The following is a 21,775-nucleotide window of genomic DNA, read 5'->3' on the forward strand; positions in this document are numbered from 1 at the left end:
GCAGAAAAGAGAGGGACTGGTGTAAAAATGATCTACAAACAACTTGTAGCTTGTGCCAAGCAACTGTGTGTCAAGAAGCTCCATCACAGACTCATAACTGAGCCCCTTGCCACTGTTTCCTTGCAGCTTCCCTTCATATACAAAGAAGTCCCAAGTGTACCCATTGCTTGAGTCTGCAAGAACAAAAAGTTTGTATCCCCAGCGAACAGGCTTATTTTTCATGTACTGCTTTAGCCCGATACCTGCTTTTGAGGCAACCATCCTCTCATCAATGGAAATTTCTTGGCCAGGCTGAAAGTTCCTTTTGCAGGCATCCCTCATCTCCATGTACAGTGGCTTTATTTTGCAGAGACGATCAAATTGTGATGTTCCTCTTCTCTGCTCATTAGCAGCATCGTCCACCATGCTACTGAGGTGAAGGGAGCGGCAGATCCGAAGAAACTTCTTTCCTGTGATGACCTTTTTAGGGAACGGCAAGCTGTAGAGATTACCCCCTCGCCAGAAATCCATTAATGTGACTTCTATATAGATAACACCCTGCCAAATCTTAGTTTTACTAAAAATCACAATGTCTTGTCTTTGGATCTTTTATATTTGACAAAATATACAATGTTCAGCCTGAGCTGAAGTCCTTTTCATGAGACAGTTGTTGGAGAAACTAACAGATGATGTGCAGCTAGTCAGGGTTCCTCAGCAGTAAGTTAGTATTCTCTTTAAACTGAGGCACATACTGACGTTCATCAGCCGGGTGTGAGATCTGTGGCTCATAGTGGGAGTCTGATGTATAGGTTCTGTGTAGGAGGGCGGTACACTGACAGGAACACAATGAAAAACAGCCCCTTTTACATACGGTCCTGCCAAACTGTCAGAGAGATGGCTTCATCTGCCATTCCTCACAGCTGCATGTTACAAAGAGCCCACCAGTAGCTCTGAGCTCAGAAGACTCTGGACACATTGAGTTTTGAAAAATCACCAGCTTGTAACAATCGGTTAAATAAATGTAAATTACTGTGTTTTTGTGGATTAACAGCTGCGCTGGACTGTCAAATCATTCACTATAAAGTGAGTACAGATATTTGAAATTGCTTTTGTGGAGTCATATCATCAGAGTTGCTAACTTCCATCAGGGTTATTATAGTTCACAAAAACTCCAAAAAAACAAACAAACAAACTTTGCACTTAGGTTCCATTTGTAAACATTATTTAATGCAGTGCCAAACATTAACTAACAATGAGAATCTGTGTTAACATTAATACATAATTTAACCTAATAAAATGCAACTGTTAGTTTATGTTAGCTCAGGTCATGAAATACTGTAGGCTAATGTGAACAAATACAACTTTTTATTTTATTGTGGTAGTAAATGATTAAATTAACATTAACTAACATTAATAAATGCTAAAGTATTTGTCATTGTTAGTTCATCTTAACTAATGTAGTTAACTAATGTTAACAAAAATTCATTTTTGGATTAAATTTTATTGTGTGCAGTTCCCGTTTTGTCTGCCTTTGCCATCTTGTTAGTTTCCTATCAGTTGGTTACTGTCGGCGTACGTCGTGACCGATGAATAGGAATCTCGCTAGAGAGGCCAATCTACTTCGAGTGAAACTAAACGAGCCAATGAACATTGGCGTGCAATCATTTGCATCAGCTGTTCAGCCACGCAGTGCGGGTATATAATAAGCAGCAGGTGCGATTGCACTTCAGATTTTTGCTTCGAAGCCGAGGACTTTGATGCTGTGTTCTCTACAACAAGAGTGTTACGACGAGCGAGCTCTCAACTGGACCTCTTCTGTCTGGTGCGGGCGATGCGGCGCGGCAGCGTGGTCGAATTCTTCTTCTCTCTCTCTATCTTTTTTGTCTTTTGAGCAAAGACAGAAAAGCTGTTTTTACAGCTGGTAAGGTGTGCGCCGTGAGAGCGCTGAAAGACTGTTTTTACGACTGGTAAGATCACCAGCGAGAGAGACAGCGCACGACAGGTACAGAGAACGTCTCGAAAATGTCTTCTTTTATATGTGTACACTAATAATAAAAACAAAATGTTGTGTTTTTCGTAAAATAAAGAAAATAAACATGATGCGCATTCTGCCGTCTCTCTCAATGTGAAGTTTATTCTGTAACTCAGCGAATGCTTGTCACACTGACATGATACCCATGTCGGTAACACTTTATTTGAAGGGGTGTGCATAAGACTGACATGACACCTTCATAATCATGACATGACACATGTCATGAATATGAAGGAGGGTTTATGCATGTTTATGACAACTGTCATTAAGTGTCATTCGCTCAATTATGACATTTTTAATGCAAATATGACATTGTTTGAGATGTCTTTGTTATGACACCTTGACATAAACCAATACTGTCACGGTTCTGTCACCTCAGTCTGGTTTATTCTTTGTTTAGTGACAGAGCTCTGACATTCCCGGTTTGTCATGTATTTCCTTGTGCCATGTGCTCCCCTGTCTATTGTCTAGCCCCTCCCATCTTGTTATCTGATTATTGGTTAACCCTCTGGGGTCTAAGGTGTTTTTGGGGTCCTTGAGATGTTTTGACATGCCCTGACATTTGTGCTTTTTTCAGTTGCTTATAAACAAATTAATAGCACAGGTGAAATTACACTCTATTTAGCACAAACAGGGCTACCATAATATGTGATCAACATGTATGTACATGTTTGTATTTTTGAGAGAATATTGTTTATGCATGGTTATTAAAATAACTAAAAATTAAAGTTTCTGAAATAAGGCCACAAAACACATACTAAATATTTGTCCACAAGACTTTTGACTAATGGATGTTGTCGCCTAGAGTTTTTAAAAAAAATCATCCTGCCTAATCATTCACATAAAACAATTGTCAGGCGTTGTGCAGGATGCAGAAGACGAGGACGAGAGGAACTCAATTTAGATGCTTTATTTACACATATAGTTTACAGAGATGAAGGGAAACATTCCAGGACTTCAGCTCACACAACTAAACAAAGACGACGACCGACAAAGACAAACTGAACTGAAGCAAACTAAATACAGAGATTGATGAACAATAATGAGGTGAAGACAGGTGAAACAGATGATGATAAACAAGACACAGGTGACAACGATGATGACGGGCAGGTGTGTAAACATGAGGGATGCTGGGAAGTGTAGTGCAGAGACAAAGACAGACTGGTGCAGACGAAGACTGTGACATTACACCCCCCTCCCGGTAGGCGTGTCCTCACGCCGTAGAACAGGGGTGGGAGGGTGGGCATCCTGGAGTCCGTGACGGGAAGGCGGACCGGGTGCAGCAGGACGGACTCCAGGATGGTCCAGGCGGCCATGGCGGAGCAGGACGTGGGCGTGGCCAGGGCGGAGCAGACGAACCCTCGGGAGTCCAGGGCGGAGCTGTTGGACCCTCGGGCGTCCAGGGCGGGGCAGGCTGTGGGCGTGACCACGGCGGAGCAGTAGGACCTTCGGGCGGCCACGGCGGAGAGGACCCTTTGGGCGGCCATGGCGGTGAAGACCCTTCGGGCGGCCACGGCAGTGAAAACCCTTCGGGCGGCCACAGCGGTGAAGATCCTTCGGGTGGCCACGGCGGTGAAGACCCTTCGGGCGGCCACGGCGGAGAGGACCCTTCGGGCGGCCACAGCGGTAAAGACCCTTCGGGCGGCCACGGCGGTGAAGACCCTTCGGGCGGTCGTGGACCCTTGGACAGCCGGGACGAAGACATATGGCCCCCCCAAAAAAAATACTTGGGGTGAGTGCCCGGATTAGGGACAGGCTCCGGATCGGGAACAGACACCGGCTCAGGAACAGACACCGGCTCAGGAACAGACACCGGCTCAGGAACAGCAGCCACTAGAACAGTAACAGCCACAAGGACAGACACCGGCTCAGGAACAGACACCGGCTCAGGAACAGACACCGGCTCAGGATCAGCAGCCACTAGAACAGTAACAGCCACAAGGACAGACACAAACACAGACACTGGCTCAGGCACTGGAAGAGTCTCTGGCTGGGCAGACGGGACATGCATAGTCTCTGGCTGGGCAGACGGGACACGAACAGTCTCTGACTGGGCAGACGTGACCTGCATAGTCTCTGGCTGGGCAGACGGGACGTGAACAGTCTCTGCGTGCCTGACGTACTCCAGCAGTGAAGAGGGCATGATGCTGGATGGAACCAGTGGCGAAGAGGTCTTGGTGCTGGACGGAACCAGGGGCGAAGAGGGCTTGGTGCTGGACGGAACCAGCGGGGAAGAGGGCTTGGTGCTGGACGGAACCAGCGGCGAAGAGGGCTTGGTGCTGGACGGAACCAGCGGCGAAGAGGGCTTGGTGCTGGACGGAACCAGTGGGGAAGAGGGCTTGGTGCTGGACGGAACCAGCGGTGAAGAGGGATCAGAACACACAGTCTCTAGTTGGACGGTCTCTGGCTGGATGGTCTCTGGCTGGATGGTCTCTGGCTGGACGGTCTCGGGCTGGACGGTCTCGGGCTGGGACGGAACCAGCGGGGAAGGCTCGGCTGGGCTGGACGGAACCAGCGGTGAAGAGGGCTTAGAACGGGCGGGTAGAAACCAACTTAAAATCGCCTCGAGATACCGTTCAATGGTCTCACCGGGACCTCCGGGTGGAATCAGCGCATAAAATTGTGGATCCAAACCAATCCAAAATAGATGGATTTTTTTTTTGACGGCCTGCTTATGGGCCGGGCAGCTAGCGGATCGTTAGGAAAGATTAGATGAATGTGATCATTTATTTTTGGGCCTGAAATCGCTGATACAACCTTTAAGGATTCATTATTTTGATATAGCTTGCATTGGTACAAACACTATTACAGTTGATTAGTTTATTTTTGACAAAACATACTATATATTTAACATATGAGCAGAAACGGTCTAACAAAATATTATTTGATGTCTATTTTATAGTAAAAACTTTATAATCTATCCATAACTAGTCAACAAAATGTTGTCATTACAGACACTATTCTATATAGTGATTAGAACAAATCTCAGTAGGCTATAGCAATATAGTTTGGATGTGTTCATGTAAAAATAATGTTTACTAATGTAGGAGCGAGAGTGAATGAACGGCACAGATGCGATGTACATCTGTAGTAAACAACATCGCGCGCGCGTCTGTGCCATTCATTCATTCACACACAGACACGCAATTCATATTTAAACAGTCTTTGTGCAGTTTACAGACACTATTCAATAATACGATTAGAACAAAGCACTTAAGAATAAATTACTTACTACATCAGCTGAATCCTTGCTCCTCGAAATGAAACTACCAGCACTTCTGAGGTAACTTTTCCAGGATCATTACGATAGTATTATTGTAAGCGCAGCAAGACGAGGTAAAGTACAATATTCTTATTAAACTGGATGTTTTATCCAGCTGATGTGGGCGTTGGCATGGCTTGCCTCAACATTTGCATTTGAATAGCGCGCGCTCTCCGTGGGCGTGGTCAGATTAACACGTAATAAACTATAATGAGCTGAAAGGAAAAAGACTGACATCTCTCTATTTTCATACAGATTACATAAACTGAGAACATTTGTTTTTATATAAATTACTTCATTTAAAAGAAGAGAATTTTAGCTTCATAAAGAGAAATCTTTCGTGTCTCTGTGACAAGGTTTGAAGAGGTCGACGTTTGAGGAATTCATAAGACTCCTAGAGCGTCACATAGATCCTCCTGATTCAGTGGGCCGGGAGAACCCATCTTCGGTGGTCCTGGAGGACTCGACTTCGGTGGTCCAGGAGGACCCAACTTCGGTGGTCTCAAGCCTGGTGGTCCAAGGGGATCCGACTTCAGGGGTCCCAAGGCAAGTGGTCCAGAAGGACTCGACTTCGGTGGTCCCAAGTCCGGTGGTCCAGGAGGACCCGACTTTGGTGGTCCCAAGCCCGGAGATCTAGAAGGATCCGACTTCGGGGGTTCCAGGTTCGGTTGTCCCAGAGAGGTTCACTCTCCCTACAGCGCCCCCAGTGGTGGCCGAGGATCATATAAAGCCTGTTTGCTCATGAAAGCAGAGGAGGAGGAGAGCTCCCGGTCAACCACGAGGCCCGGAGGTTGTTCCGAAGCCTGCAGCCGAGACCCCGAAGCATCTAGTGAGGCCTGCAGCCGGGCCACCCAAGCGTCTCGCCCTGATGGCGTCACCCAAGCGTCTCGCCCTGCCGGCGCTAACCAGACACCTTGCCCTGCCGGCGCCGCCCAAGCTCCTTGCCCTGCCAGCGCCGCTCAAGCTCGTCACGTCTGCCAATCCAGAGACTCTTCACGTCACGTCTGCCGAGCCAGAGACTGTTCACGTCACACCTGCCGAGCCTGAGCTTCACGTCACGCCTGACGAGCCTGAGTCTGTTCCTGAGCCGGTGTCTGTTCCTGAAGGGTCTGCACAGCCTGCTTCGCCCTGGTCGCCTGCACAGCCTGCTCCACCCTGGTGTTCTGTTCAGCTTGCTCCGCCCTGGGGTCCTGCACAGCCTGGTCCGCCCTGGTGTTCTGTTCAGCCTGCACCACCCTGGCCCTCAGCCAGGACTCCTGACCTGCCTGGGGTTCTATGGCTCAACCCTCCCGTCCCTACCTGGTCGCTGTTGTGGACTCTATTGACTTCCATTTTGTATCTATTCAGTCTCGGGATTACCCCCCCGGCCTGCGAGGGGCAATGGGGGTATGTGGCGAGCAGGACGAGGCCGAGGGCAGTGAAAGATTGGCGCGAGGCCGGTGGCGTGATTACTGATGAGCAACACCTGCGCGACACACCGGTCTCATATCTCTCACGGAGGAGCAGAAGCATAAAGGTTGAGCAACGACAGTGAAGAGTGAGAGAGGAACAGGCCTGATTTTATGTGATGTTTCTGTTTTGTGTGGCCAGCAGTCGTTCGTGAGAGGCTGCTGGCTTATACTTAAATTTTTTTTGTTGATTTATTCTATTATTAAAGTCTTTGAATGTTCGCCGGTTCCCGCCTTCTTCTTCCCACAACATCTGAACTGCGTTACACAAAGAATCAGAGACTTCAGTAGCTACTCCTCTGCTTTTCATTGAGTTTGGAAGTCTGTGTTTGTGCTTTGCTGTTTACCTTGCATTTACCTCAGTAGAATTAGAAGAACACGATTTGAAGATGAGAAAGATTTTTTTAAGGTAAGAAATGTCCACTCATAATAGTTATTGTTGCGTAAACTTTACATTGTAGCTACTAGTTAAACTGGTGCCAGACTAAAATGTGTATATATATAATATATACTGGGCGGGCTCAGGTTGCATGCTCACTCCAAAGGAGGCGTTGCTCCTGGGCGCTGGCACATGGCTCCTCGCTAACAGATATCTATAGAGCTTTGGGCTGGACGACACCTAACACATTCGCTAGATATTATAGCCTACGTGTAGAGCCGGTTTCCCCCTGTGTTCTCACCCTAAACGGGTAGAAGCACTGAGAGTCCCGGCTCTGTCGGCTTGCTGCACCCTACTGTGCACCCTTTTACTCCAGTTTGAAAAACCAGTTGAGTTCTCCAACACCCTCGGCCTGGACGTGGCGGTGCATCTGGCGCCATGCCTTTATCCGCTGAATCCTTGAGAACCGTGTCTGGACTGGGTCCCATATGTGTGACCCTGCGGGGATCACATATGTGTATTTCTTCCATGGCTGCTCCTAAATGGAAGCCTGTGTATTTCCCTTGGGCTAAATCACCCAGTATTTCATATGCAGTACAACCTCCATATGTATATCTCCACATAACTCCGTTGGGGAAGAATATGTTAGAATAATGTTCCGCAGCATTCTCCTTCCTAACAGAAAGGGTACTCTTTCCCAGTGTTATCCAATTATCTCACTGTATGTGTTATCACGGAACAACAGTGACAGATACACTCTGTGTAAGCCCTCTCCGATGTCCTTCCAGGCAAGAAGGGGCAAGAGGCTCCCACAGGGCGCTGGATGGGGTCAGCAGCTGTGGCGCTTTGGTAGGGATTCCTATTCGTCGGTCACGACGTACATAGAGAGTGACCGACTGATAGGGACTGTCTCGGTTACGTATTGTAACCCTCATTTCCTGAAGGAGGGAACGGAGACGTATGTCCCATCGCCACATCTGCTGCAGCCAGCTCATCGGCTTGGCTCCTCAGCAAAAAACTGAAGTGCAATCGCACATGCTGCTCATTATATACCCGCGTCGCGTGGCTGAACAGCTGAAGCAAATGATTGCACGCCAATGTGCATTAGCTCGTTTAGTTTCACTCGAAGTAGATTGGCCTCTCTAGCGAGATTCCTATTCGTCGGTCACGACGTACGTCTCCGTTCCCTCCTTCAGGGAACGAGGGTCACCATACATAACCGAGACGTTTTCCCTTTTTCTCAGTTTTCCGAGAACATATATATATTATATGAAACACTGTTGAAAATTTAAATCAACACCTAAACAAACAATTTTGTGTAACACTGGACAATAAGGTTCATTAGTTAACATTAGTTAACTCGATTAATGATGATGACGGTGGAGTACATCAACCATCAGGGAGCTCTATGTTCACGTGGAATGTCGCATCTCCTCCTCTGGAGTCAGCAGCGGCTCAGGTCGCACCCTGCCATTTACATTCCGGGCGAGCTCAATCGTGCAGCCGAAACGCTCTCACGGCAGCTCATGCACCTGGGGAAATGTAGACTCCACCCCCAGGTGATCCAGCTGATATGGAGAAGTTTTGGAGACATGCATGTAGACCTGTTCTCCTTTCCGGAGTCTTCTACAGGTCTCTCCCTGACCCCTGTCTCGGCTCCTCAGCACAAACCTGAATGAGTGAGTTGCACGCAACCCAATATATCCGTATGTCCGGGGGAGTAGCTTGCCATGCAAATCTCACTCGCCAATGTCCATTGGCTTGTTTTGTTACTACTTGAAGGTGATTGGGGTCCCAGGTGAGATCCCACTGTGTCAGTCAGTTGACATAACATCTCCGTTCCCTCTTTCAGGGAACGAAGGTTACACCAGTAACCGAGACAATATTATATATATATATATATATATATATATATATATATATATATATATATGAATTGTAACCATTAAATGCAATGATGATAATATTGGATATTTGAGAACATCTACATAATTTAAATAAACCTTCACTCTGAAATGAAAGCTTTAGCGTAAGTTCTGCCAGGAAGACTCAATTGTTACGTCACTTATTACCTTCTCATATATCCAATCATGTTATAATACTTGTAGTATAAAAGATCGGTACTTACACATGTCTGAGTTCGCAGATGCTGACGCTTTCATTCACCTTCATCCTCCCCACCACCACCAAGATGGTTCCTTCCCCTCCATCCTCCCCACCACCACCAGGATGGTCCCTTCCCCTCCATCCTCCCCACCACCACCAGGATGGTCCCTTCCCCTCCATCCTCCCCACCACCACCAGGATGGTCCCTTCCCCTCCATCCTCCCCACCACCACCAGGATGGTCCCTTCCCATACCTCCCAGGGGGTCGGCTGCACCCCTGCCTTCGTCTTCAGGCAGGAAATGCAGAGTCCATACCCTCGGATTGCGAGCTACGGACAGGGCCTACGCCAAAGAACTTTATATCATAATATTGCTTGCTGGGCTGTTAATAAATGTACAATTGTTACGGTATTTATTCTCTCTAGTCTTTCTGGTAGAACTGAATTAGAAATGGCTCAGGATGAAAACTTATTTGCAAATATTTCAAAATTGATTTAACAATAAAGTACCAATCACCTAGATGTTGAATGCTAGACATACTGAAAAAAAAAATCATTACGTTTCTGTTTGTGTAATTTCTACTGCCATCAAATACACGTGACCTCTTTTTACTATAATACTGCTCGAAGGTCACTCGGTTTTCCTTCGGTAGCAGCTCTACTGTGGTCACTAAGAAGTTATGGTGTTTGTGGTGGTAAGTGGTAGTTGCTGAAGAGGTTACTTTGTCAAAAAATATTGGTTGGGTGACTATCTACTAACATGTACAACATGCTCAAAAAGATATAAAATATAAATAAAATGGTATGAATAAAAATATAAAAGTCACATTTAATCCTTTTTATGAGAAGGATGAGTAAAAATTATAAATTATAGGCCTATGTATTTTATCTGCTCCACAATTCAACATAGGCTACCTTAGTATCCAAAGTGTTGAGATTTTTAGAGTGCACATTAGCTTATTTTCCATCTTATCAGTTACAATTTACAACAAAAATATGTTTGCTTATTAAAATCAAAACTAGTCCAATCACGGCCAACACTACCTCAATCGTGTTCCGGGGCTGGGGGGTGGTCGCTTCAACCCATAGCAACAGTGTAAAAGTAGCCCAATTCCGCAGGAAAACTGTGGACTTGGGCCTGATCACACCAATGTACATATTTTGTGACAGCAAATCAAAGTTATTAATTATGATAGCTATGTCCAAAATAAATTGGTAATATAATTATTTAACTATCTCATATTTTTTAATGTGTGTAGGAATAAAATGTAATGCTTTTAATTTCATTTAAAGGTGCAGTGTGTAGATTTTAGCGGCATCTAGCGGTTCGGTTGCGAGTTGCATTAATGGCTCAGCCCACTGCTCACACCTCCCTTTCGAAGAAGCTACGGTTGGTAAAACGGGACAAACATATAGTCGTCTGAGACAGCAGAGAATAGGCAGAGTAAGCCAAGTTTCTGTACCACAGTCCATTATAAACCACATCATGGATAAAGTTTACAAAGCCATAGTCAGGTGAGGATCAAGGGTCTTAATATATAATAATATAATAGTAATCAGCTTATTGTCTCACGAACGTAACCAGCACATTTCTCCCCACATAGCAAACCCATAATACAGCGAGGGAGAAGAACCACATGAAACTATCCAACTACATATTTTTTTCTAACAGGGTAGTAAAAGTTTAGCTGGCTAATATGAGCTGTTATGTTGTAGGGCTGTGGCTGAGCTGGTTAAAGCGTAAAGCATTGTTTATACTCGACGCGTCCACATGAGCGCAAAGGTGAGCGCGGCAAAAATGACGTGATTGTAACAGCGCGCGCGCCTCCGCATCCCCTAGACACCATTTACTACACACAAATGAATAAATAATAATTCTCTTCGCAATCGACTTAAAATGCTTCCAAGATCGACTTGTCGACTGCGATCGATGGGTTGGTGACTCCTGTAACGTTACTGTTTTACGGTCAATAATACTAATCAACTGATTGTCAAAGCCATAACACAGCGAGGGAGAAGAACTAAGTTACATGAAACAATCCAACTACATATTTTACACCACTGACAAGGGAAAATTCACTATTCACGGTGTCTATGGCTAGCTTCTAGCTTTCTGCGGCTTCTCTTTCAAGGTATGAACGAAACACACTCTGTAGCGCTGTTTGATCGCTGTCGGCTACGGTAGAAACATGACGTCACAATATGTCAACCTTCATAGAAGGGGGTTCCTGCGGTTATGTAGATATACATGTCTCATTCTAAGGTAATACAAACATAACGGTTCATTGAGTAAGGTCTTTATACACCACTGAACACATAGTTATGGATCTTATATTGCATTTCTGTCAATAGATCCTCAGAAATATTACACATTGCACCTTTAAGGCCTTAATTTTTGGAAAATCCAAAATGATTTTTTAATGCTATTCAATGCCCTGTGGAAAACCTGGGATACACATTTAAAGTGCCAATGCTGATTTCGCTGACTGTCTTGATCTCCCCTGACTTGAGCAAATGGGGTTTGATATCCATTTTTGATATCTTTCAGCTAAACCCAAATAAAGAAATCTCTTGAGTTGTTCTCGTCCATACACGAACACAGTTATGCCAACTTGCATTTTCTCAAGCATGCATAGACACTACATCTGGGCCGGTTCTGCAATGCTGTCCCAGTTCTTCACATCAAAAGAAAAATACCCAGTCCACACACTCAGTGAGATCAGCCTCTTTACCCTTATTTTCTCTGTTTGTGAGAAATTTTTAGTTATGAAAGCTCCAAAGAATATCAGTGGCTTTCATGAGTGATTTGTTAAGTACCTCTGTAAAGAAGTCTTCTCCAAAGCTCTTGCATTTGGTTGGAATCTTTATCAGGCCTGAATCCGCCCAAGTGGATCTTTGTCAGTCTTCACATCACGACTTAGCAACTTCTTTCTTGGCCTCTTCTTACAAATACATAACTGAAAAAAATCACTCTCAAGCAAGCAAAATGAAAGAGAGATACTGAAACATTCTGCTCTTCTATAAAATCATCAAATAAGATACAAAATACAAATAAATACATGTAAAAGCATACAGACAGCTTAATATTATTACAATTTGAAATAACTTTTTTCTATTTTAATAAAATTGAATTATTGCGACAGCAGTGAAAAGTACGAAATCGCTCATAACTCTTGAACCATTAGGCGTAGACTCAAGTGTATAATATCATTGGAATCCTTAGTTTCATTGATTTCCTCAAGATGGACAAAATGTATGCATCGGATTTGTTTGTCACCATGGATACATTTTCTAGTATTTTGGATTTTTCTTTTGCGATCTAGTCATAGGTTTTTGGCCCGATCGGAACAAAACCAGTGTAGCAAGATTCTTTGGAGTCTGATTATCAATAATTATAATAAAAAGTTGAGATTTTGATTCATGGTCTCTAAGGGCCACCAAAACGTTAGAAGTGGGAGGAGACACTCTTACTAATATGGCTATAACTCATAAACGGAATGAGGTATTTTCACCAATCTCGCACCTTCGTGTTTTTCACGTGTAAAGGATTGTATATCATGCGGTTTTTCGCACACAAGATTCATACCACATGGTAGAACTCATTCTGAGCAACTTTGCCTCTAGGACTGCCAATGTCAGCCGAATCGTTCGTTAAATATTGGAGATTATTTCAAAAACCTTGGCAAACTAGTCCTAGGTTTTTGGCTCAACCTCGATAAAACCACTCTGTCGTAATTCTCTGGACTCTCAAGATCAATAATTATCAAAAACCTGTTGATCTCTGGCCTTTGGATCGCTATTGCTGGGTAATTTATAAAACTGGCGTGGCCAAGTCTACCCAAAAGCCTATCATTCCTAAACGAAAACTCTAGCATAGCTTTAGCATAAGTTCTGCCAGGAAGACTCAATTACTACGTCACTTATTACCTTCACATCTATCCAATCATGTCTTAATACTTGCTGTATAAAAGATTGTTACTTACACATGTTAGAGTTCGCAGGCGCTGACGCAAACAATTACAATCCACCCTCCCCACCACCACCAGGATGGTCCTGTTCATACCTCCCGGGGGGTCGGCTTCGCCCCTGCCTTCGTCTTCAGTCTGGAAATGCAGATCCACTACCCTCGGATTATGCACTACAGACGGGGCCTACGCCAAAGAACTTTATAAATGATTGCTTGCTGGGCTGTCAATAAATTAATGCTTTGTTACATCATTCTATCTCTCGAGTCTTTCTGGTAGAACTTACTGAAATGCAACATATTATTCTAAAGAAGCATGCTAACCTTTATGGAATTTGGACAACAGCTGGTGCTATAATTGTTAAAAAGCTTTAAAAGCATTTATTTCCTTAGTAAATTGGCTATATGGTCTTTTCCATCTCTGATCTAAGTGGTTGCAAGTTTGTTAAATGCATAATATCATTTTACGCATGTGCTTAACACTAGAACTCCCAAGGCAGTCATTTTGACTGTTTTAAAATTGTGCAATGTAATAACTTTGTTGAAATAAAACCCATGTAACTATAGGACCCTTACTTTTGCTAAATGTGTCTATATTTTATTCTATCATTGTTAATTTATTAAAATTACAAGACACAAAAGAGTTTTGAGTATTTCTACCTTGAATGGCCATAACAGTCATACTGACCGTATGCATTACAGACCGTGTGTCGGTTGCTCCTTTTTCCCGCTCTTGAATATGCATCGCCGTTGACTAGCAAAAATTTCTCTTGTTGTTTGTTTAGTCTATTGCAAAGCTGAAAACTAGCTTTAGCTTCGAGCTAAAACCAAATTGAAATATTGAAAAGAGAATATCAGAACAATGTCAGCAAGAAGAATGACTGCCACAGAGGCTTTAGTCATGCTTCAGAGCCTTGATGAGGCTGTTGGTTAATGAGGTTGTTGGTTAACTAATACATTTTTACATGAATTATAATTAAAATGTAGTGTTCTGGGGTCTCATTTATAAAACTGTGCGTAGAATCCTTACTAAAAGTGTACGTGCGTCCGAAAGCCAAAAATGGCGTACGCAAACAAATATTCTGACTTATAAAACCGTGCGTACGCCAGAACCTGCGCAGAATTCACTTTATAAATCCCAGTCAGCGGAAGATTGTGCGCACATGCGTCTCCTCCCCGAAACAACCATATATGGAGCTTACAACACCTAGTTTTACTATGCATATCCTCATCTGCATATCATTTGCATATGATTATTCATCCACGTGATAACATGTTTAACGGTACAAGACATTTGGAAAATATGAAATACGGATGTGCCGTCACATTAGTTACATTAATAAAAAATAATTTAGTAGCCTATATCCTTGCCTTGTTTTTGAATAAATAAATCAAATAGTGTAAAATACATTTCAGAGAAAGTTTTTCTCAATCTTTTCCACTGGCCGAAGAGTATTTTTAATTGATTTATATTTTTAATGGAAACAGATAGACCTTGTAGTGCATTATTTGCACGAAACTATTTTCTCAGACAATCTGCTATATCATGATAAGCAATTATCTCTGTAGTTAACACATTAAAACACAGCATGACAGAGGGAAAGTGTTTGAAAGCATTGCATCCACAACAAATATTTCTATTCATTGAATATAAAAAAAATGTGTAACTTCTCAGTAATGATTTCATGTAATTTAAGTGTCTAACTCCATTCATCAGAATGGCATATTTAATCTAAATGTTTATATCAGAAGTAAACTTATTTAGTTAAACTGTAATTGTGAACATATTTCACAGAACACTGTATTTATGATTATAATGAAGATTTACGGTTTTAGATAGGCTGCGTCAGTTTCACTAAAGAACAAAGGGATGGCCATTTAAAAAGGGATGGATGTTTGCTTCATGTGATAGGCTTGGTGAGTGAAATTATATTTGTATTATCTTTCTGTATACTGTATGTATAATTTTCTTTAGAATGTCGGTCTAAAAGTGACCAAAAAGACATTTAGCTCCAGCTCACCATCGGTGTCGCCAAACTGCTCCGTCTCCAAAACGTGCGTACGCACGGCTCAAAGTTTGCTTAAAGGTGCGCACATTCTCCCATCAAGTTTGTTTTTATAGATCACAACCTTTGCGTGGAAACTGGCGTACGTACGTTTCCAGCCCCGTTTTGTGCGTACGCATGCTTTATAAATGAGACCCCTGATGTTTATTATTACCTATTACCTACTATTACCTAACATTACAGATCCATTTATTCTTAGATTTAAATATATATATATATATATATATAGTACCCTAGCCTGCGATTGGCATGCTTAGTGATTATGAAAGCTTATATTATACCTCCTCCTCCCCAGCACCACCTGTAAAGATCTGCTACAGGGGTTCAACCATTTCCTTTCAGCAGCCTGTCCTTGCAGCCAGTCTGTATTTGCTCTTGCTCAGCAGCAGCAGAGTAGCAGATCTTGTCCACCAAGCCTATGTATATTCCATGCCCCATGCCAATAAATGTTGGTTGAAATACTCCACTCCGAGAGTTGTCATGACTGAACTACATTCACAAATAATTTCATATTTCAACCTCAATAGCCCTGTATTCTGAACCACCTGTTCTGTTTCTCCTCACAAGTGGGTGTAATTGCTTTTTGGATGAAGTAGCTGATGTGCTGTATCGTCTCCAACTATTTGCATGGCAGTGACAGAAAGCCTTTAATGCTGTGTATGTTATCACTGCTATCTGTATTACGGATGCCAGGTTGGTCGTCGATTTTGAAGTCAGCAATGATCAGAGGCAACACAAATAATCAGCCCCCCCTTTTGCTAAAGTATTACGGAGATTGCATCTGAGGGAGTGACTGATTGTCCCCAGTTTATCTGATATTAGGGGAAATGGATTATTCAGACGCTTCAACAATTGTCTGTGGAAGCTAGTAGCAAGAAAACTCATTCGCCTGATCCTGAAAGATACAGGCCCAATGTGGCCAGACGGATTTCTTTATAGATACCAGATGGGAATTTAGAGAGGAAATTTCCTGCCTCTGAGGATGAAATAAATGTATGACAGATCAGATTTTTTTTTTTTTTTTTTTTTTTTTTTTGCCATACTTCCAATTGTTTGTTAGAGAGAAAGAGAAATTACTGGAGGATACAGTGCCAACAGAGACTGCTGTATGTTTGTAGTCTATTTTTCTTCAGATATTAGAATCCCGTTTCTGTTTTGATGCACTTTCAGCTAGACTGAGTCACACACATGTCATTCACCATCTTCTGAACATGAGCAAGTTGACATTGAAGAAAATACCATAATGGAGAGTAAATACTATAGCAAAAGTGATGCAGTTGTACACATACAGTTGGGTCACCAAATGTGATATTTTGTGACCCTAAAATGTTTTTTTTTACTTAATCTGAATGGTACGAAACTTGGTAAATGTTTTGGCACTTACATGTGAACACAAACACACACACACACACACATATACTATTTTATATAGAGCAAAAAATATTCACACTTGTACATTCAAAATTTATGACAGTTCAAGTTCAAATTCAATTATCAGGTCTATGAACAAAAAGTGAATAAATGGATTATAACTACTGCATAAATATGCATATATAAAAATATAAAATCCCCTTAAATACAACATATTAAATAAAAAACATTATCAAACTAAAGTTGTCACGATTGGGGTTTGTTTCTTGTTTCTGGTTCTTGTGTCATGTCATGTCATGCCCCTTGTCTCGTCGTTAGTCCTGTATGTATTTAAGCCCTGTGTCTAGTTCAGTCTTTGTGAGTTCTTGATGTTGTTAGGCGGCATGTTGATTGTTCTGTTCACGAGTTCTGTTCCAGAGTCTTAGTTTATGTCAAAGTTCTAGTCTTTATTTAATAAAAACACTGCTGCACTTGGATCCTGCTTCCTGCTGTTTTATAACAGAAGAACTCACCACAAAATGGATCCAGCAGCTGTGAGCAACCAGGCCCTAAGGGAATTCCTTTCAGGATGGCCAGCCCATCGAGAGATATGTGAGGGACTTTTTGACTTGCTGTCATCTGGGATCATTAGATGACATCCAGCTCATGGACCTGTTTTGGAGCGGGTTGGATGATGACATTGCTCAATTGATGCCGGAGGACTAGGGGTGGAACGGTACATGTATTCGTATTGAACCGAAACGGTACGGGCGTCACGGTTCGGTGCACGAATTTGCACGCAGAATACACGGTACAAATAAAAAAAACCTCTTAAATAGCGATGAATTTCGCTCTATTCGCTTTTGGTGTGACTGTGAACGCAGCAATGAACAGGCTGCGATCAAGATTGCAATGCAGGAGTGTGTGTGTGTGTCTGTGTGCGCGAGAGAGAGAGAGAGAGAGAGAGAGAGAGAGGCGCGATGAACAGTGTGTGTGTGTGCGAGAGAGAGGCGCGATCGAACAGTGTGTGTGTGTGTGTGTGTGCGCGCGCGTGCGAGAGAGAGAGGCGCGGTGTGTGTGTGTGTGTTCGCGCGCGCGAGAGAGAGAGGCGCGGGCGCGAATCGCGCGATGAACAGTGTGTGTGTGTGTGTGTGTGTGTGTGTGCGCGCGCGTGCGAGAGAGAGAGAGAGGCGCGGGCGCGATGAACAGTGTGTGTGTGTGTGTGTGTGTGTGTGTGTGTGTGAGTGTGTGTGTGAGTGTGTGTGAGAGAGGCACGGGCGATCGAACAGTGGAAACGTAAAAACATACTCCGTCATTTTTTTCATACAGGACATCATTAAAACTGCAAATTGTTTACTTATATTTGTGTACACTCGCAATAAAACACAACATTGTGCTTTTGTCACACTCTAAACTCTTGTCAAACTGTAACCTACACCTGTTAACAAAAGTTTTTATGGTAGTATTATTTTATACGGAAATCAATTATTTATAATTCAGATGAGAATAAAGTTAGTTAATTAAAATGAAGGAAAACAAATATCTTGATCTGAAATAGCAAATTAATTTTAAATTCATTCAGGTACAATTACCAAACATATCTCAAGGTCTTTTCGTCTTTTTAATAATTTAATTAATAAACTAATTATATAAAACTACTGTCAGTGCACTACAAATAAACTAGTTCTATGCCTTTATTAATAAAACTTATTTAAAAAAAATACAAGGCTTAAGACATTTATAAAAATGCCTTCTGCATTTTTGCTTTGCTTTTCACTCCCTTGTACCGAAATCGTACCGAACCGTGATGTCTGAACCGAGGTATGAACCGAACCGTGACTTCTGTGTACCGTTCCACCCCTACGGAGGACTATACCGGCTGGACCCTGGAGGGATATGTCGACCTGGCCCTCTCCTTGAGCGGTTTGGCATTTACTCATTCTCTTAATCATTCTTGCTGAGCCTGCACTTCACGTCAGTCCTGCCAAGCCTTCTCTTCACGTCAGTCCTGCCGAGCCTGCTCTTCACGTCATGCCCGCCGAGCCAGAGACTGTTCACGACATGCACGCCGAGCCAGAGAGGGTCTTCTCCACCGTGGCTGCCCGAAGGGTCTGCTCCGCCCTGGCCGCCTGCACATCCTGCTCCGCCCTGGCCGCCTGCACATCCTGCTCCGCCCTGGCCCCCTGAACTGCCAGGTCCGCCCACGCTCCACGGCCCAGGCCCGACATTGCCGTGTCCTGGATCTGTTCCGCTGCACGGGCCTGGCCCTCCATCCCTCCCCCAAGACTGGCTCCGCTCCACCACCCTCCTGAACATATGTTTTTTGTTTTGATGGGCGTTTGGAGCCGCCCATAGAGGGGGGGCTATGTCACGGTTTGGGTTTTGTTTCTTGTTCCTGGTTCTTGTGTCATATGATCCCCTGTTCTAGTCATGTGATCTTGCCTTGTGTTCCCTTGTCTGTTGTGTCATGTTGTCATTGGTTGATTGTTTAAATGTTCACAGGTGTCCCTTGTCTCGTCGTTAGTCCTGTATGTATTTAAGCCCTGTGTCTAGTTCAGTCTTTGTGAGTTCTTGATGTTGCATGTCGATTGTTCTGTTCCAGAGTCTTAGTCTGAGTTTGTCAAAGTTCTAGTCTTTATTTAATAAACACTGCTGCACTTGGATCCTGCTTCCTGCTGTTTCATAACAAAAGTATTGTACATTATTTTCATTGAAATAAAACAATAATACATCAACCATTTTTGGATGCCATGCGAAGAGAACCAGGCGGTTAAACATGAATATGCTGAATCTGGGTAACAGTGTATGAAAGAATGAATTCCGGTAATCACTAATGCAGCCTTGCCAAATGTGGGGACACTGGTATGTTCATTTTAGTCCAAAATGCCTTTTGGGGTATGAAACAAAAGGGTTTATACATCACCAGAGGGAATTTGGGTAAAATGAAAGACATTGCGTGAGAAAGGGGTAAACGATTTTGGTAACATCTAATGCTGCCTTATGGAGCCTGTTGTTCGATTTTGCTGTATTTGGCTGAGTAGTTGTTTGGGTGGCTCACCAATGTATTAGATTTCTCTAATACTTAAAACATGTAAGCTTGACCCCATTTCTTGTGGAGAGAATAATTTGAATGTTGTAGTGTAGCAGTTCTTCAGCAGCAATGTTAGCATGCAGTCGTTCAAAAAATATTAACCCAAGGTACTGACTGTGAGAACAGGCTTTTATACCTGGTAACAAATGTGCCACAAACAATACAATAACAGCCCATGGAGAGCCTATAATACATTGAACTGATGCTGACCTAAGGGGCTAATTATATGGGCCATTTGGGTCACACTTTTGTAAACAGAAAACAAAACAAAAAAAATCAGTTGATTGTATTGGAAGCACAGTCACAATGTTAGTAAGCGCTGTAGGGTATCTGGACTGTGTCAGTTGGGACTCATTCAATTCTACATGTAAAAAAGCTTTTAACATTTGACTCGCGTTTAGTTGAACTCTAAACGCCTATATTCAAGCTATAGGAATTAATCTCTGTTGTTGTATGTGCCAAACACATCTTTCTTGGAATCAATGCAAACCTCTCGGTTTGTCTTAGCTGAATCTATGTAGTAGATTGTGATAAAATGTATTTTACTATGTTTTACCATCTCTGGAGTGAGACTGAACACGTTTCTGTCACTGTCATAAAACATGCAAATGACCATCCTGATGAGACAAAGGAAATCTTCCCTCCAAGGTTTTGTTGAAGGTCATTGGGCAGGTTGCTCCGAAAGAGGTGTGGACTGTGTTCCTTAAAGATGACGGTTCAAGCATCTGCTCGCTCTCTCTTCTTCGGACCTCTCTTCTTCGGCTCTTTCTTCCTGAGTTGGACGTCTCCAGTTTGTCCTTTCCTCTTAGTCTTAGTCTTTTGTTTTATTTTGTTAAGTTTTGTTTTTCCTTTTCGTATTCTACTTTGTTCATTTCCACAGACGAGTAATGAACTTAGCTTGAATTGTTTCTTTGGTAACTTTACGTCCAAGACCTTTACATCTTCGTTGAATGTGCGCGCTCCAGACCATCCGCAGACCACGTGACGCTCCGACGGAACGCCACACACACGAGGACGCTCACCCACACAGCCTTGTTCAGCAACATAAGAGAACCATATATGCAATTATACTCGTGTTATCGAGCTTTAATGCGTTTATGATTCGATATCTTGGTGTCTCTCTGTCTCAAGGGTTTACGGTCTGTAATTTGCCACTCTCCTTCGGGATCTCTCTCTCACTCTCTCCCTGTTTCTTTCACTTTCAGTTTCTTTCAGTGTTGTTGTTTTATTGTTTTTATATACATTTATTCCATGTATATGTAGTTTTCATTTTATTAAATACATTATATTCATTGGATTGACTGTCTCGTGCACATTTCAAAGTCCCTTTAATGTTGCGATCAAAGCTACGTGCTTACCAAATTTATTGATACTTAAAAAGGTATTGTTATAGAACAGGAAAGTTAATCCTCGTGGCCAGAGGAATAGCTTCCCTTGAAAGTCTATAAAGGAGGATAATTTTGTGAGGTTTGATGGAGATCGAATGATCAGGTTTGCTGGACAAGCAGATGATTCGATCATAAATTAATCCCCTAAAAGATTATCCTGACAATCGATCTTTTTTAGACAATTGGCATATTAATATTTAATTATAATTATTGTGATTGATTATTGATAGTACAATTGTGCGTTGCATTCAATCGTTCATACAGAACATTGGCAACTTATTCCCTTACGGGTAATTTTATAATTTGTAGGTGATTCCCGATCATGTTTCATGATTAGTTATTAAAATTATATTCCCTGTAATAGAGCTAATCCCGAGATTCCCTACAACGCATCTGACAAAAGATTACTGAAGTACACATAATCTTTCACTGCTATATCTGTAGCAGTTTACATCAAAGCAACATGCTTTTTAGGATATAAGATAATGAAGTCTAGACGTCACCAGAGTGAATGTGGGTAACATTGAAGCCATTGTGAATTAGAGGGAGGTACAGATTTTAGTAAACTCTATTACTGCCTTGTCGATTTGGTGACTGCTATATCTGCAACTGTTCACATCAAAAAAATATGCTTCATATAAAATTAAGAAGTGTAGATGTCATCAGAGTGAATTTGGATATGATTTAAGACAGTGTATGTGAAATAGAGAG

Source organism: Rhinichthys klamathensis, unplaced genomic scaffold, assembly GCF_029890125.1.
Source record: "Rhinichthys klamathensis goyatoka isolate OS25496 unplaced genomic scaffold, OSU_Roscu_1.1 h1tg000988l_1, whole genome shotgun sequence".
Classification (NCBI taxonomy): Eukaryota; Metazoa; Chordata; class Actinopteri; order Cypriniformes; family Leuciscidae; genus Rhinichthys; species Rhinichthys klamathensis.